At 33.5% G+C, this 19,366-nt stretch overlaps 1 protein-coding gene across 1 annotated transcript in view; it reads right to left on the bottom strand.

The window, feature by feature from the left end:
• The window catches only part of MGAT4C (MGAT4 family member C), a 719,505-nt gene that overhangs the window by 333,308 nt on the left and 366,831 nt on the right, over positions 1 to 19,366 (bottom strand). The window contains exon 3 of the mRNA XM_003783377.3: positions 176 to 238. The gene's annotated coding sequence lies outside the window, so the exon portion shown is untranslated. The remainder of the gene's footprint in view (positions 1 to 175; positions 239 to 19,366) is intronic.

Genomic DNA, 19,366 nt, shown 5'->3' with positions numbered 1-19,366 from the left:
ACCAGAATTCTTAAACCAAACAATAAGCAGACATATAAATTCCACTTTCTCTTTCTCTACAGTTCATAATCACGCTTCACGGAGACGATCTCATAATTTATCTTAACACATGCAATGTCATACTAGCAGGTCAATTATATAGCGCGGTAGAATTCCATAACACAAATCGACTCACGTTTTAGGTCCTGCAGAGATAGTCTTTCCCACGCAAAATCAGGGTTGTGTTTTCTGGGTGAGTCTGTATTAAACCTAAATGAAAAAAAAAATCTTAGTTTCCCATTCCACTTCTACTTAGAATGCATGAAAATAAACTTCCAGTTAGTCAAGGGGAAAAATTGCATTAAGGAGTACTGGTTTGTAAACGCGGTCTTTTCAAATGTAGATGATGTGTATCCCTCCCTGTCCCCCCCAATATCTTTGCAAAACTTCAGCCCAATGAACTCATTACTGTGGACACTCACAGAAGACTACAGTTAATGAAATTCGGGTCTGGGATTAAGCTTCATAAACATGCAAAATGGTAATGGTTGGGCATCTGAATTTTGGAGAGATGGGTGGAAGGCTGAGAGGAAAAAACATAGCCATCCAACTTAGGAAATGTACACTATGATCACTTTAGTTAAACTAACTGCTACTGTACGTATTAGGCGACTCAGAGGATTCCAAATGTGTAATAAATGAAAGCAAAAATACTTTGAAATACTACCAATACTTTATATAATAACACTTCAGGGAAAATAAATATAGCTACTAAATTGACCTTATTTGAAATGACAGAAATGCAATTAGGTCAGATATATTCCCTTTAGAACCACAATAATTTTAACAACAATAAACATTATGCAAAATATGCAAGTATTTCAGTAAATGGACAATAAAAAATATTATTTTGGCTCTATCTAGCGACCATGCTTATAGTGAGTAATTCTATTTATAATGTACTTCAAAGTCATCAGTAATTTCTCCAAAGCCTTAGTAAATGCAGAACTAAGATATACAAGGAAAACATTAAACTCTATTTATAAGCACCATTATGACACAATCATTAAAATTTTTTACAAATAGGTGGCCAACACATAGAGAATATTTTTTTTCTTTCTTTTTTTTTTGTAATGTATATTTTATAAACAAAGGTACAGGTAGTGAAAATGTCTCATTTTCCCTACGTATGGCAAAAAAATTGGTGACTTTGGGACAACCTGTAATGTCATTTGATTATTCATGAATTATAAAAATGCAAACCCATACTCAGAATAACTAGTTTGAATAGTTTAAATGTCTAAATATTATGTGTACATTATTCAACAGTTTACTGAAATTATATAAATACAGGTCATATAACAGTTTTTGTTTATTACATGTTAAGAAATTTATGCTGTATTACTGAGTGTTCAAATTTTCTAACTAAGTCGTCAGCACCTTGGCCATTTCTTTTTACTTGATCAAACTTTACACTGTTTCTGATTCTAATTTCCTAACCTCCTTTCTCTCAGAGCATTTACATTAGAACACTTGTCATTGAATTCTTTCTGGACCCCTTTGACATGTAAAGCTTCTCTCTGCCCCTTGCCTATATTACAACCCAGAAATGCCTTTCTCTGCAGCAGGAGAACCATCACTTTAGAATGTAAACATCAAGGAAGATAGCACCCTTGTCTTAGTGTCTGTGAGGGCAGGAGCCTAACTTAAATACGCATGATTAGCAAAATAGTTACACTGACCTGCCTCCCCACCTCCCAGTATTCTCTGGAACAGTGGCCCCTCAAGATCGGTATCAGGACCCTCCCAGACACACATAATCCATGGATATTCAAGTCCATTGTACCTGTATAAAACAGTCTTTGCATAGAACCCACACACATTCTCCAGATCACTGTGGTGAAAAGAAAAGAAAGATCAGAAAGAAGGCGCTGTGTGCAGTGAAGGAGTCAGGGGTGACAGTAAATTAGGTGAAAATGAAGCAGAAGGGAGAGAGGGAGGAGCATTTCTTCACTTATTTGTGTGTTTTTCTTTTAATAAATAAATTTATGGGTGAATCAACAAAACTTATAAGAGCTGAGCTGTGAAGCTAAAATTAGGCTTTGAAATCTAACAACACATTTCACAAGTTGTGTCAGATTAGGCAAATTTCAAACCTATCTAAGCCTTGTATTCTCCATGCCATACGTGAGCATTATAAAAATACCACGTGAGATTTGATGAGGATTTGAAGGAGACTTGCACATAAAATGTTCATTATAAGTCTTGGTACATTGGAAGTGATGATGATGAAGGTGATGAGAGAAAGTGGCTTGTGATAATACTGATGATGAACTCTACTGTATACCAGGCCTGGGGTCATGGTCAAGTGTTTGAACAAAGACAAATTACTGAATAATTTTAAGATTGGAGATATATTATCAAATTTAGAGTTTTTAATACCATTATACCCTTGAACGTTCTCTGCAGCATTATTTGCTGTCACAAAGATGTGGAATCCACCTCAAACCACTTTACTTAATAAGTGAACTAAGGAGATGAGGCATATTCACACCATGGAGTACTATTCCATCATAAATAGGAACAAAATAATGTCTTTTTCAGCAACTTGGATGGAATTGGAGACCATTATCCTAAATGAAGTGTCCAAGGAATGGAGAAAAAACCACCACGTGTATTTTGTAATAATTGGGAGCTAATCAGTGGGCACCCACAGGCACAAAGAGATGTAAAGCTCATAGGAAAAAAAGAAGGGAGAGAAGTGGGGATTGGAGGGGGAAAAACGTACCTTTCAGGTACAGGAAATACTATTCAATTGATGGCACACTAAAAACCCTAACTTAAGCATTTTAAAAGGGATCCATGTAATAAAAATATTTGTACCCCCTTAATATCTTAAAAAAAGAAGAACTAACATTTTGAGGATTTAGAAGAATGTTTTGAAAGTTGGGAAGTGAACGTCATAATACAAACCTGAGAACAGAAACTAAAACGGAGTAAATATTTGTAAATACATTAATTAAAAGTCAATATCTATGGAGTGATGGGTTTACACCAGGTTCACCTAAAAATAGGGTGAACATATCTCCTATTTTCACTTGTTGTCAAGTGTAGTTATTAAGTGCATAATCCTTGTTTAGATGATAAACTATGTCATAGGAGTCTTTCAGGAATGAATTAGTATGTTTTATAAGGCAGTTTTGTTTAATTGAGCAAGTCAATTGAGTGGATCCCATCTTCAAAATATAACTCAAGATGATCATAAGGGAACGAGCTAATATTTGTTAGAGCACATTTATTTACCAGATACTGCTTTATGCAACTTTCCTGTAATAGCTCATTCAATCCTGACAATGCTGTACAGTAGGTATTATCCTAATGCCCATTTTAGAGATGAAAAATTTGCAGCACAGAGAGTTTAAACAATTTATCCAAGTTACAAATGGGAGAGTTTGTGCATTTAACCATCTAGGAAAAGAGTGCTAACATGTCTTCAGAGTATGCAAAGCTCAGAGAAGATTAATATAATTCATGGAAACAAAGAGAATAAAGAACTTTGTGGCAATAGAAGAGAAAACCAGGTAGAACATACCTTGAGGATAAAATCAGAGTAGCTTCAAAAACCAAATAATGTCCCAGTTTGGCCGGGGTCGAGTTTAAACCCTCCACCCTCAGTATATGGGGCCAGTGCCCTAATCACTGAAATCAGCACATTGTACCCCATAAATGCATGAATGTATACATGATCTATGTATTTATGATTTAATAAAAAATTTTTAAAATAACAAAACCAAATAATGTTTCAGACAGATTTAAAAAAATATATTTCCCTTCATCAATAGTAAATATGGTCATTTCATTTACTTTAAATGAAAATATGATCATTCAATTTTCTAAATGCCTTTCTTTATATCTATGTAATATCCCTAGGAAAGGCAAATGTGGTAAGACAGAAAGCAAATATGGTTCCTTAGAGTGGAAGTGAAGACTCGGTTTTTGACACAATAGAATTGTTTTCAATCTTGATTATGCTGATGATTGCACAGGTCTATAAATCTACTGAAAATCAAGACAAGTGCAACCACTGAAACTACACTAAATTACACTTATCACTGTGCAATTTACTGAATATCTAGCGAAGATAAAAAATAAATAGCACTAGAAATTTTCCTAAGTAAAAATAATAATACATTATTTACATTTTATTTTTAAAAGGATAAATGTATAAATAAATTAATAAATTTCACTACATTCAGAATTATGAGGTTCTGTTGATCAGAAGATGGGAAGAAAGCGAAGAGTAAGTAATGATAATAAAGATATTCGCAACATACATTCACCACAAAGGACATGGACCAAAAATACAGAAAGGAATATCTTAAAAGTGTGCAAGAAAAAAAAAAAAAAAAACTTGTAGTAAAATAGTCAAAAAAATAAAATAAATATACTACTAAAGCATATATCCAAATAGCCAATACATCTATGAAAAGTTTATAAATTTTATTCATTCTTGGAAAAACTCCCCACACTGAGATACCACCTTAAAAATAGATACAGTCCTACAAATAGATACAGCCTTACCGATGGAATTCACTTAATTTTACAATAGACAATAGCGTGTTTTTCTTTACTGTGGAGCAACTGAAGTTTGTATAACTATGTGAAGGAACGTGAATTAATACAACTTTGGTAACTTTTGGAGAGTTGGTTAAAATTTATATTAACATATGCATTTCCTATAACTCCACCTGCAGGCATACTCTCTAAATATGCACTACATATGTTACATAAGATATTACTGTTTATAATAACCGGTAAATGCAATGAACTTAAGTGTCCACCAGTAACTGAATGAATAAATGAATCATTGCATATTCATACAACACTGTAGAATACCACACATTGGCAAACTAGTGCTGTGAGTCCAGTCAGAGTTAGCTGCTGCCTCAAGGTTGGTAGCTTATTCCTGCATTCTCCAGCAGGGAAGAATGTCATGTCTTCACAGAGTTAAAAATAGGAAAGGCAAGAGAGCTTAACACTGCATGAAACCTCCTTCATAGGGGCCCTAATCCCATTCATGCTGAAATAAATCCTCCTGATACCATTCCATTTGATAACATATGAATATTGGAGCTACATTCAACCCACAGCAACAAGGATCTGGTAGGACAGCATCTCTCTCTCTCTCTGTCTCTCTCTCTCTGTCTCTCCTTGCAAATGTTCAAGGTAACCTTTTACATTTGTTTCTGTACTTACTGATAATATATTACCAGGTATAATAGGATTGTAGGATGATAGAAGGGAGAGGTTTTGTTGGGTTTTATAACATCGTATGGTTCCAGTACTTAATAGGATATCAGCCTCAATAAATGTTTGATGAATAAATGAAGTGTGACTTAACAGTAAGCCACTTATTTGCCATTTATGGTTTATAGGAAATAGCCAGTGAAAACTACCAAATTGATTGAAATGACCAAAGAAAAGTTGTTGCAAGCAGAACGTATTACACATTATGTTTTCTTCATCATGATGACTGCTTTTGTTTGATGAGGTCTAAATGTAAATAATGCAAAAAATCAATGATGAATAATAATTATTATTAAGGAATATTATTATTATTCAGATGAAGTTGAGATAAGAAGTCTAGAATAGGTTGGTATCTTGTGTCTATCAAGGACCTGGGATCTTTTCTGCCTGGTCCCTCTTAGCTAATGGTTTCTACCTTCAAAGGATTTGAAGTATTACTATTTCAACTTTAGAGAAACTTCGTAGGTTCCAGAAAGCAGAAAGCTGGAAGACATGAGGGCAAATAAACACATAAATCAGCTAAGCACTTCCAAGAAAAAGTCATTTGCAACATGGACCCAACAACCTAACCTTATATCTTATTAGAAACATCTTTTAGAAACGAACCTGTAAAATGTAGATGTTTAACTAAAACTATTTTTATTGTGCATATATGTTGATCTATCAATAAAAAAATAGAGAAATGGAAAAAATATTTTCTCCTCTCTTATCAAGTGTCCACTTTTAATTTTTGAGCATTTTCTATTATAAAACTGTTTTCCTTTTTACTAAACATTTTGGAAAACTGGCTTGGCAAAACAAATTTTTATTACATATTTTCCTCTACGTTTACTGCTTAAAAAAATCTAAACAAGGTAAGCCCATTAGGTACTGGATTTTATTGTTTACAATATCAAAAATTCAGAAATATATTATGTCAAGGCCTAAAACAAACCTAGTGTGGATTATTTTTTTTGCAGTTTTTTGGCCAGGGCTGGATTTGAACCCACCACCTCCAGCATATGGGGCCAGTGCCCTACTGCTTTGAGCCACAGGGGCTGCCTCCCTGATATACATATAAGATACAATGTCTCATCACTCTGTCCATTTTCACATATGTCTCCACCAATGACTTAATGAGACTTCAACATTCTATTAACCTTTTTCTCAAATTTTATGAAGCCTCCTTCAGTAAATTCTTGATGTTAAAAAATACAGAAGTTAAACCAAAAAACATCAGAAAGCATTTTTTTCTTAGACTTCAAATATTTTTCCTGTGCATGTGCTTACATATAAGTAAATGCCTACTCTTTGGCTATTCTTTTTATACCAAACAATTAATCTATATAAAGGTGACCTCAAACAGAAGTTTAGAAGCACTGGCATTTTTTTCAACCTTCCCTAACCTACCTCTTGCTGAATTTTCCTATTACTAGTTCTAAACTAAAAGCAGAATTATTTGCCAGAATGAAGTGAGGACTGCAGATTTTCAAAATTTGTAACCCCACAAGTCACCTGCTATTTGAATTTCAAGGGGAATTTCTTCAGGAAAACTGCATAGAGGGGTTCAGAAATACAAGGATACAAACACTTAAGAACACATCAATGCTCTTAATAAACTTGAAATGAAGAGATTCTGTCCAGAGATCCAGAAGTGAGCTATAATTTGAAATATAATCATCTTTATAGTTTTGCTTGCTTTTCACCTTACTTTAGCCTTCTGTCAAGAAAGAATTTAGTTTAATTGATTGGGTGTTGCTAAAAGAGCTAAATATACTACATTCCCCCCCCCCCCTTAACTTCGAGACAGTTCTTTATTTCAAAGAAGAAAATCAAACCTGGGGCTGAGAGAAAAGGGAACCAACTTCTGAAAAATTGCACTTTTCACATTTTTGCTAAACATTATCAAACAATGCAGTTGCATAAAATTAAATTCTCTCTCTACTGTTTCTTTTTAATTTGTCAGAAATATTAGACAGGTTCCCATTGATTGTACCTTCACACACATTGAGAAGAGCCTACCCAAATGTGATTAAAGATTCCTAAATATAAAAGACTAAGTTGAGAAAAAATAAAGTCCCATCTCTTGTGTCAAACGCACAGTTATAGAGTCTTATCTCTTCTCTCTCTCTCTCTTTCTCTCTCTCCCTGTTTTCGTATGTACAAGCATATCTGTGTGTGTGTGTGTGTGTGTGTGTGTGTGTGTAGGGGCAGGAAGGGGATTTGAGACCAAAAGGCCCAAATATGATTTCCCTAAAGGAGGCTCCTGCTAATTGATTTAATTATGTGGTACATTTATCCCATCAAACCCATCAATGGCTTCCTTTCATTTGGTTTGTGATTATTCAAACAATTGTTAACAGGTACATTTCCTTTCGCTTTGTACTGTCTGTAAACATTGCTGAGTAAATACAGATAAGATAACTGGAAAAATATTCCAATATTGATGCATCATACTTTCATGTGTTTATGTTTTCTTTTAAAAAATTAACAAAAATATTCCAGGCATACAAATAAAATTCATACACAAGATATTCAAGATAATGTGATACATTCACAGTTTAAAGAAAAATGTTTAGGGGCATTATATTACATATATAAGGTTGTGGCCGACCCTTATATATGTACTATAAGGGAATTTCTAAAGGGAAATCACAGTTGTACTCAAATTACTTGATTTCTTACTTTTATTGTCAATTTTAAAAATTGGTATTTCCTAGAGAAATAGCTAAAAGACGCTTCAGTGATTAATTTTATTTTCAAATTTCAATTAAATTTAAATTCTAGTCATATCAATTATGCCCACCCATTTTCCTCCTGAAAACATTTTAATATAGAGCAATCTATTTAGCATTTGCTATGTAAATGTGGACTACAATACTGAGTGGTTCACCCCTGCAGTTGACAAACAACAATTTATGTATTCACTTCTTCAGAGACATTATTAACAAGGAAAATAACTTACCCCAAATCTACTGTTTAAAAATGCTTTCAATTCTCCTGATGAATAACCATCATTTTTGTATTATGGATGACATTTATTAAAAACACTTCCACATCAAGATAATTTATAAAATGTATAGTATTTAATCACTGAGTTCACGACTTAGGGAGAAATATTAACTGTAGAAAAAGACACTGATGCTTTCCAGTTCTATGCTTAATAATGAGAATCAGACTCTAGACATTCTTGGAACAAGCCATATTTGACTCAGTTCCAAGAGAAGACATTTACAATTATTTGTATCCCTCAGAATTTTACTTGTCAGGGTTGCCCTAGCTGCCAAGAAACTTATGAGATATTTTTAGACCTAAGTACTTGTCACCTCACACAGCTACATATTTACTTTGAGTTCTGGCAGAAAGTGTGGATAACATTTAAACTGGGGTTCATTCATTGGGATAAGGCATTTGACAAAGAGTCACTAAAATCAGACCTCAGTTACAGTAACCATATTTCCCAACAAGCAGTTAAAACAGCATTATAGAAAAATTAGGATTTTTTTCAAAATTAGGATTAGAACTTTTTTTTTTTTTTTTTTTGAGACAGAGCCTCAAGCTATCCCCCTGGGTAGAGTGCCATGGCATCTCAGCTCACAGCAACCTCCAACTCCTGGGCTCAAGCAAGTCTCCTGCCTCTGCCTCCCAAGTAGCTGGGACCACAGGCGCCCGCCACAACGCCCGGCTATTTTTTGGTTGCAGCTGTCATTGTTGTTTGGCGGGTCAGGGCTGGGGATTCGAACCCGCCACCTTAGGTGGACGTGGCTGGTGCCTTAGCCGGTTGAGCCATAGACGCCGAGCCAGAACTTAATTTCCCCCTCTCCTCTTCTCTTTTGAACTTTCATGTTTTGTTGTTTGAACCTTTAAATCAACTTTATCGATGTTGATAAAATTGCATTTTATTCTCTTGCAATGTGTCTTCATCCTTTTTTCTTTGGGTTTATTCTAAATTCCTATAAGGTAACTGATAAATATTCACATTATTTGGAAGACGGACACATAAATGTGAACCTGGAGCTGAGAATGATGTGTTCATATTCTGCCTCTTCATGTTTATTGAAGCAGTTAAAAAAAATTCTAGATAGATAGAATAGCTAATCCCTGGAATCTTATCATACATTAGCACAGAAAGGACTGAGAGATACTTGCGCATGTAATGCCAGATATTCTGTATGAACAATTCGAACATTCTATGTGATGTTCTATTCCTCAAGAGAAAATTCACCCCAACCTTAGGTAGTTAGCTCAAGTACAGCAGGTCTTCTCCATCCGTTGAGGGGATGAGGTAGTTTGAGGGTAAGTTTCAGTGTTGGAAAAGCTCATTGGTATATCTGGTTCATTTCCACTTCTCATGAATAGCCTACCAGTTATCCCAGTTAGGAGGCTGACGTGTTTACTAAGCGTCATCCTCCTTGCAGGTTCCAGAACTCAAAATTTTGTATCTTCATCATTGGGAGATGGTCAAATTCTCTACTCTGCTTTCTAGCTACATTCTGCATAACTTCTTGTTTGCTTTCTGTTATTTCTTTTTTTAATGAAAAAAAATTTAGTATCAATTTAGCATCTTTAACCAGCTGGGGACCCTTCTCTTTCCACACTTTGCCACTGCAGGTGGAAAGTACACTGGTTCACTAAAAGTGGCCAGCTATGGAATATTTAAGTTCGTTGGATTGATCTCAGCCAGTTAAGGGTATGCTTTATAAGTAAACCAGTTTTGTTTTGTTTGTTTTCAAAACTCCAATCTGTATTATCTCCACTGGAGATTTATCACATACTTGCTGTGAGCATTTTCACTCATGGATTATCTGTAGTCAAAATCAATATTAGCCGGATTTATTAAATTCACTAATGAATTATTTCAAATATAAAATGCAAAGATAATTTATTCCTGAGTTACATAAATAGTTATAGAGAGTAAAAGCACGTCAGATGAAGTATAAAGAAGATAAAATCAGAAACTATGTCTATGTGGGTTCTTGACCTCTCCTGTGCAACTCAGGAATTTTGCAACTCTGAAGGGGAAAACCATGTTTAAAGCTTGTTTCTCTGAGATTCTTTTTTGGAAATTATAGCACTTGTGTTCTTGGCTAGTTCCAGAGCCTTAGGCTTTCACTTGTATTTCTCAAGCCCTATTCCTTTGCCAACAGCTCTGCTCCTTGCCTGATCATCCTCTCACTGTGTCTGGCAAGCAAGCTCTGCTCATGGGCAATGATGAACAAATGATCCAAAGAAAAATACAAGGTGGGCTGAATGTTGAACTCACCTTAATGATTTTCTCTTGTCCTTAGGAGTTTAGTCACGCGGTCTATTCTATTCTTTGTTGCATACTAATTATGTAGCAGACTCTTGGTACAAAGCAGATGCTCAATAAATGCTTAACAATCACTAAATAAATTATCAACACTTCTAAATCTACTTTCAAGGCAAGTATGAGCCTAATGACGTGGCACAGAAAAAAATATATTGTTGGTCATGATTATAGTCTAGAAGTTTTTCTAAGATAATAGTCTCAAATAAAATTCATTTACACATAAGAGAAAAAAACATATGGTTATTAAATTGTTGCAGGAATATAAGACTGCTACCTGTAAAAAATACATGTATACAGCATACAATGAATTATGGGGTAAATATTCAGAAACTAACCTGGATTCTCAGAATTGCATTTTAACTAACATTGGTAGTGATATCAATTAGCAATTTTAAGATATTTTTAAATGAATTGAAATATCTGATATTTAATATGCATATGATTATGGCAGAACTCACATAATCACGCCTTTCTGGTGGTAATATAGACTCACTCTCTCTGTGAGTCTGTGACTCACTCTCACTGTGGTAAATACAGACTCACATTCCCTGTGAGTCTGTATTTTGTTTATTTACTTTTCACTTTTTTTTTGGAGGTGTTTATTTCCATGTATGAATATTTTCCTTCCACTACAGACTATCTAGATTTGTTCTGACAAGTTCTTTTGTTTTTTAAGTGATTTTGTTTGGTTTCATATTTATGTATGATAGGGCTGTGTGTGTATGTTTGTGTGTGTGTGTGTGTGTGTGTGTGTGTAATTAACTGGTAAAAGAAGTTCTTTGATTCAATTAACATAACCTTCTGATTTCTTGGACTTGTTTCTTTAAGTTCTTACTCTAATTTCACAAACAAATAAAAGCCTGGATGCATGTGGTTGGTTGCCCTTGTGTAACAACTTTATAGCGTGGAGTAGAATGTTCATATTCCAGGAAGATGCCTTCTAAAACCCTTTCTAATACACAGCAGTAAAGAACCTTTACTTCAAGTACAATACTTCATGCCCAAGAACTTCATGCTTGTTTCCTTCCAGACATATCTCTGGCCTGGAAGGAAACAGCTCCTGTAGTTTTAAATCTAGGCCAAATTCACCTCACACCCTTTCATTTGTTTTGACAATGCTTTGTAAAAAATTGTGTTTAACTATGATGTTTAACAATACCTATACACTTCCCATTCTCCATTATTTGGTCAAAGATGACTGTGGGTGAAGAGATTGTATACAGAAGTATTTAAGAACAATTATAACTTGCCTCAGGTAGACTCAGATAGGGGAGAGACTGCCAAATTTCTCAATTGTAACAAAATAAGTGGAAATCTATTATTCAAATGAAATCACAAATAATTGTATCATGCTAACATAATTATTGCCAGGAAGATAATGTTGAAAAGCAGCATTTGAAGAATTATCAGGAACTACAAATATCCACTTATCTTCACCTGATAATTTAATTCTGATAATTAATAGTGAAGAATTGTATCAACTGAAAATACAGTTTTGTGCATTGAGATGTTCATTTTAACCTTAATTTTAACAGCAAATGTAATAAATGATCTAAAATCTGAGTAGGGGAAATGGTGAATTATGGCATACCAACTTAATGAGCTTTTATAATTAAGATTGTAATGACAATAGCTAATTGAAAATCCGTTTGATATAATGTAGAACTATTGTGTCAGGACCATCACAGTGAAAAGGAAAATTATTCATTATTATGGTCAAGAAATGAAAGAAGACTAACACAGTTTAATATATGAAAAAGGTCTGTTAGGATAGTTGGGTTACAGTGAATTTCCTTTAATTTTTCATTGCTATTATAATAAATGTGTAAAATTATGAAAAAAATAAAATGGAGAAGATTGCAAGTAAATGAAAAGCAAGATTAATTATAAATAAAACTAGAATTAGACGCTTATGGACACTTATCAATTGACGCCAATTTGAAACCTCTTTTAATGTGCATAAAGTTAAATAGTTTTATTTATTTTATAATATAGTACAGACTTTGCTCATAACAAAACTTTAATGAAAGGAATTGAATGTTATATTAAAGATATCTTATTTAACTTTATATGCCTCTATGTCTAAACAAAAGCTTAAGCATAGCAAGTTTTTAATGAATATCTGTTGAATAAATTTTGAGACGATAAGACTTTGACATCATTTTTAAAATGGTTTACTTTTCAAGTAAGTAATATATACATGTGGGTCCAAAATGGTAAAAGACTAGATAGTGATGAAATTTCTCCCTTCTGTCATCCTCAGAAATACCTGTGTATCTATTAATAGAATCCACCACATAGATTCATCATACTTTGTCTTAATTTGTACACATCTTTCAGGGCTTTTTTTTTTATCTTTTCATTTTTTTAGTTTGTATTTGTTGGTTTGCTACCATCATCAGAACAAAAGGTGAAGCTTATCACACTTTTTAAAGCTTTTTAAAGCTTTTCTTCATGTAAATTATTAATATTTTTGGAAATATTAATGATTTACCCTCAAGATAGATCCAGAATCCAACCTCCACTCCTCATGTTCATTGCACTATCATGACCTCTAACATGTATTAATATTATTGCTCCTTCAACAGCATCCCACCTTCAATGCTTACCTTCTACAGGATAAAATCTCAAAACAATAGGAGTGAAAGTTAGTTATTATCTTAAAATATATGGTAGAGCTCCCAGAATTGGCAGGTAAGATTAGACACATCTCACTCTATGTCTTCCACTGAATAAAATTAAATCCCTAGGATGACTATATAAACAGCAATCTAGAGAATAAAAAATAATTTATTAACTGGCAGACTGGGCAGGAGATTCAAAACTGAAGGAAGACTCCACAGTGGATGAGTTTTCACTTTTGCTGTTTTCTCCATCTCTGGCATAGACTCTAGACCAGTCCGAAACCCGATGAGGCACAGAATAGCAAAAGTCAAAGAAAATTCTCTTTGGAAACCACTGCATGGAAACTATGTGAGGAGATTCTCATTTTTTCAGCTTTCTCTATTATTCTCTCAGATCTGCCCCCAGGGCAGTCCCAGTCCTGAAGTTGTGTTCCCATGGTGGTGGTGGGCAATGAAAGAAAACATGGTGGCATCCACGGACTCACAGGCACCTAAAACACTGAGAAAAAGATCCTACTATCTTATTATAGAAACTGGGGAAAATGACTCTGTCATCTAAAGTGTGAGAGTAATCTCTCTCTCTAACTCTGGAAATGATAAAGGAGCAATTGAAATGGTAAATAACTGGATTAATAGACTGTATTCTGTCCCATAAGTACTTTAAAATATGTATGAATGTTAAAAGCAAAAATTATAAAATTCTCTAAGTGGATTTTCAAATTATGTGATACAATATATAGGATAAGCATTCTACAAAGGAGGGTGGGTGTAAATAAGGGGGCCTATATGGTGATAGGTATCTGCATTTCAGGTGTAGTAATAAAACACTAATTCTATGTAGATTATGAAAAATGGTGTTTATATAATTACTAGATCAATTCCAATCAAATTTATGAAGATATATAGTTGAAAACAAAAATGTATTATGTAGATACATAAATATACCAAATATTCCATGAAAAGACAAGAGAGCAATGATACCAATACCATAAACATCACTACCAGCAACAACCACACAGGGAACAAACAGAAGCCTAATAATAAACATGCAAATTAAATTCAAACAGTATGAATAATTACATTAAATATAAATGGAATAGACTACCAATTCAAAAGATAGATGGATAGATTGGAATAAGTCAAGAAGAATAACAAACAAAATCCAGCTCTGCCAGAAATACCCTTTAAATATAATTGCACAGAATTTTTTTTTTTAAACTACTAATAATGAAAAGAAAGTAAGTGACTAGGGGCCAGGTAGGAAAAGAAAGAAAAGAATAATATTTTAAAAAAAAATAGACAGTAATGAGCAAATGAAACCCAGCACAACAAAAGAAATGAAATAATAAAAATAAGGTTTGAAGAAGAAAGCAATAAATAAAATAAACATGATTAAAAATGGTAATTAATTTGGTAATACTGATAAACCTTTTCTAGATTAACCAAAAGAGGGGGTTGAAGGAAATATCAACATCACTAAGGAAAGAAGGATATTATTATAAAACATATTGCTAATAATTGTATAATAAAAGTATTAAAAGGTAATAAGAAGTACTGTGGATAATTCAACAACTCAGAGTAGGAAGAACTTGAATGCCTTGAAAAAGAACAAATCTCTCTCATACACATACACCCCCAAATCTCTCTCATACACATACACCCCCCAACACTAGTCATTCTCAATATTCCACTATCTTTAAAATGAATTAAATTATAGTTAAGCGTCTTCTTAAGACAATTGCAAGACAAGAAAATTTTGCTGGCAAATTGTATCAAACATTTGAGGAAGAAATTATAGCAGTACTACAGAATTTCTCAGAAAATTAAAGAATAAGGACTACTCAATTTCTTTTCTGATGCCATGATTGCTGAGATGCCAAAATCAGACAATGCCATTATAACTGATAAAACCTGCAGAACAATGTACCTCTTTACTATAATGCAAAACTGTGAATGCATTTAGGTTATTAGATCCAGCAATAATCCAGAAATGCAAAGATGATTTAATATTTGAAAATAAATGGATACAATGTTCCATTACCAGATCAATGAATAAAAACGACATGATCCAAATAATAGATGCATTTTGGACAATTTAAAAAATTATTCATTAAAAAATTAACTTCTTGGCAATTTAGGAATGCAAATGAACTTCTTTATCATGATGCACAACGTCTACAGAAATCCTACAGCTGACAGACTTAAAGGTGTTAAAAGAAGCACTACTAAGTTACTTAAAAAAATGAAGTCAAAGTACATTTTTATAAATCTATTTTTGGAGTAACTAATTAAATGAGAAATAAGAATCAAAAATTGTAACATAAAGGCTATTGGAATTTGCGGGGTAAAATTGAGGGGTAGTGTTCTGTTGAAGATAAAGTTCATGTGGCAAGTAAGGAAAATATTTGCAATGTTTTAATTTTTCTAGAATATTACATGTAATGTCTACAACAAAATTATACATATCCACACTAAAAAGGAATACAAAAACTTGGCTAAATAGTAATTACTATTCACAGAAAAAAAAAATGCCTGTCTAGCTAACAAGTGTGAGATATGAGTCCCAATCTCGCCACTAATCTGAAAATATCTAAAGAAAACAACATCTTGTTGTTGTGGTATTACTTTACACTTAACTAGATTGGCAATATTAGAATGTTGCATTATACCAAACATTGTGAAGAGCCTGAGGGCAAAGATTTATACAAAGAGAACAGGTAACACTTAAGGAAATGATGTGTGCGTACTAAGCCTAAATTCTAGAATTCCCACATCAGGGCATGTGATTCGGAAGAAGAAAACTTTAACACAGGTTTATAAGATGACTAATTATTTTTCTATCTTAATTGAATCCACAATCTATTATTCAGTGAGCTCTGTCTCTGTACATTTGAGATTAAAAATTAAAAGTCTATTAATAGTGGGCTTAAGTTCTAGTTATTACTACTGAATTTAGATATATAAATACATCAATACACACATATATGTACTACATTTTGTTTATAATATACTATGGTTTCATTCCTTCTTTATTTTTAATCTATTCTATTGAAAAAAGGACTCATTATTGAAAAAGTAATTGAAATAACTATTTTCATCTTACCTGTATTAATTTAGGACATATATTCTCTTTCTATGATTTTGGTATTTATTCCTAAAGGTAATTTGCATACAGAATTCAACTAGTTACAGCTAATTCAGTATCTCCCCCAATACAGCACATTCCAAGAACTAAAGAACCAAAAGACCCAAATCTTTCATATTGCTTAGTACTAAAGTGACACACTGTTTATAAATCTCCTCTATTAATATGGTTATGTCATTGCCGCCTTTGTTCTCATTTTGGAGCCCACATGTTCCAATTTATTTTCTCCCCACTGCTCTATGTTCAACTTCCTTTGGGGGGGGACTGTTTTTTGTTTGGTTTGTTTCAGTTGAGATACAAATTCATCTTGTTGTCAGTGATAGCCAGGATTTATTTTAGTTTTTTTGGGGGGGGCGAAATATATTTATATATTGCCTTCACCCACTTCTTTACTTCTCTCCCCTTCTCCTCAATATTTACTTCTAGTCCTTGGCACACAAAATAAATTAATCTGAGTAAATGTCTGTTTCATTGAGTTTAGCTGGGAAGAGTGTTACGTGTTCTTACTTAACTTCCTCCCACTCAGCAGTAAACCAATATAGGAAAAGGTCTTCTCCCCACTCCCCTCTCTTCTGGGTACAGAGTTCCACATTGATAGTCTTTTTCCTTCAGATATTTAAAGATAACACTATATATTATAGACTCTTTTTCACAGGAGAAGCAGGTCATTATTAAAATCCTCCTATCTTTGTAAATGTATGCCATTTCTCTCTGACTTCCTCTGTTTGTACTTTTATTATAACATGTTTAAATGTGTTTCCATTATCTTTGTGTTAGAATAATATTTGATTCTTCAACCTGATAATTTATGACTTCTATCTATTATGGGAAACTATGTTCAATACCACCTGTAAATTCAAACAAATGCCTCTCACACATTATCTGTGTCTAGAAATTGTCTCAGCCATATGTTGGCACTTCTAATCTCATTTTGGCTATTTTCTGAACTTTCTTTCATAATTTTCATTTTTAATATCTCTATGCTAAATCTCGCATTTTCTTTTTATTTTCTTTTCTCTCTCTCTCTTTTTTTTTTTTTTTTTTTTTTTTTTTTGAGACAAGAGTCTCACTTTTCACCCTCAGTAGAGGGCTATGCTTTCATGGTTCACAGCAACCTCAAACTCTTAAGCTAAATTGATTCTCTTGCCTCAGCATCTCAAGTAGCCAGAACTACAGAGGCCACTTCAACACCTGGCTATTTTTAGAGACGGGGGTCTCATTTACTTCACTGTGAATGAGGTACAGCTCATAGTTGAAAGGGAAGGGGAATAATCTAGTGTTCTAAATGTTAGAATAAAGACACATTAGTGTCCTTATCTGACAAAGGCAATCAATGTAACCTGGTTCTGAGTACCTTCAATGAATCCCCAATGATTAAAAAAAAGAAAAAAAGAAGATACATTATGTAATAAGAAAACAAAGCATTTCATTCAGACGCTGAGTGGAGAGGAATTCCTCTACAAAGTGAAGCGATACTTGCACTACAATTAGACTGATAAATAGAAATGTTCAGCTTGAAAAATGACATTTATAAAATATTAAGGAGTGAGTCAACGTGATGTGTGTGTAAGAAGAAATGTAAGCATGTTGTTATAGCTGTAAATTGCACGTTATATGCAAAATCATGGTATCTCATGAGCTTTAATGACCTTCCAGATGCATGAAGTTGTCACATACTGAGTGTCTCTGTTACTCTACTAAGTTGAATCTCCTTTGGAAAAAAAAAATGAATAAGTATAGATGACTACTAACAAAGGAAGTTATTGACGGATTTAAAAGATCAGTGTAGGAGCAAAAGAGAGTAGTAAATATTCTCTTCACAAATGATGTCACAAAATCATGCATAGGTTTCAGAGCCATTGGGGTTTTAGACCAGGAGACTGAAAAAATTTCCTATGGGAAACAAAACTTACACTGAGTCCTGCAAGATTAATAAAATTACAAAAGGTGCTCATAACCCATTGCTAATAACTAATATTAATTTAGGTTATTGCTTCAAATAAAGAAAACTAAGTATTACAAAAGTCCTCTAATGTTTCTTCTCCTTCACTCTCAATAGCCTACATCTTACTAGTCACCCAGGCTTGCTTTCTACTGGAGTGCCCTGTGAAAAGCGAGAGCTTAAACTCAGACTGTCCTTTCAAATTCACTTCTTTATTTCCTTCTCACTCTCTTTAGGCCCCAATATCTCTCACTTAAACTTTGTAATTACTTCACTCCAGGACAATCAATCTTCCTTACGGCTCCTAGAGGGATCTTTCCAAATGATAAATCTGCTCTTATGATTCTCTTGATAAAAAAAAATAATAATAAAAAATAAAACAACAGTGAAAGTATTCAGCCCTCTTCTATTGCCTTCAGGGAGAAATCTGAAGCCCCAGCCAGGTCACACACCACCCCTCCTCCGATGATGGGAGCAGCCTCATCTATTTTCTTGCTGTTGCTTGACTCCCCTCAAATACTTTGACTTTTTTTCTTTTAAATATGTTCTTTATAGAGCCTACCTTTCTATCCCAAGGCAGAAGCAGACAGAACCCTGAATTATGACACTTTTGTCTTTGTATGAAATTATTTACATGTCCATTTCACTTCTAGACCGTGAATATTTAATCTGGGGAATGTTTTGTACTCATCTTTGGTTCCTCAGTACTAAGCCAAGTTCCTGGGGCCAGTTCCTAGCATGCTGAAAATACAAAATATATTTTAAAGTACATTAAATGAAAATGAATTAACCCAGAGTTGAGAAAAAGACCAAGGAGTTAAATGACATAAGAAATCATAAAATAAACACTCTTTTGGAAATTGAAGATGTTAGAATGTTCTTGGAAGAAACTTCTACACTGAAAGGTGAGAGGTTTGCCTTTGCACTTCAAAGGTAACCAACACTTTTGTTTTTAACATTTTTTTCAAGTCCTTTAGATGATTTTTAGGAAATGAATGTAAGAAAATATATAATATAGAATAAAATTTTATGTGTGGTAACCATATTATTAGGCTTTTTAAAGTTTCAGTTAAATTCAA

This window comes from Otolemur garnettii, unplaced genomic scaffold (assembly GCF_000181295.1).
Source record: "Otolemur garnettii isolate 467f Iridium unplaced genomic scaffold, OtoGar3 scaffold00007, whole genome shotgun sequence".
NCBI classification, from domain to species: domain Eukaryota; kingdom Metazoa; phylum Chordata; class Mammalia; order Primates; family Galagidae; genus Otolemur; species Otolemur garnettii.
Note: the sequence above shows the minus strand (reverse complement) of the source record. Positions and strands in the feature narration are given on the sequence as shown.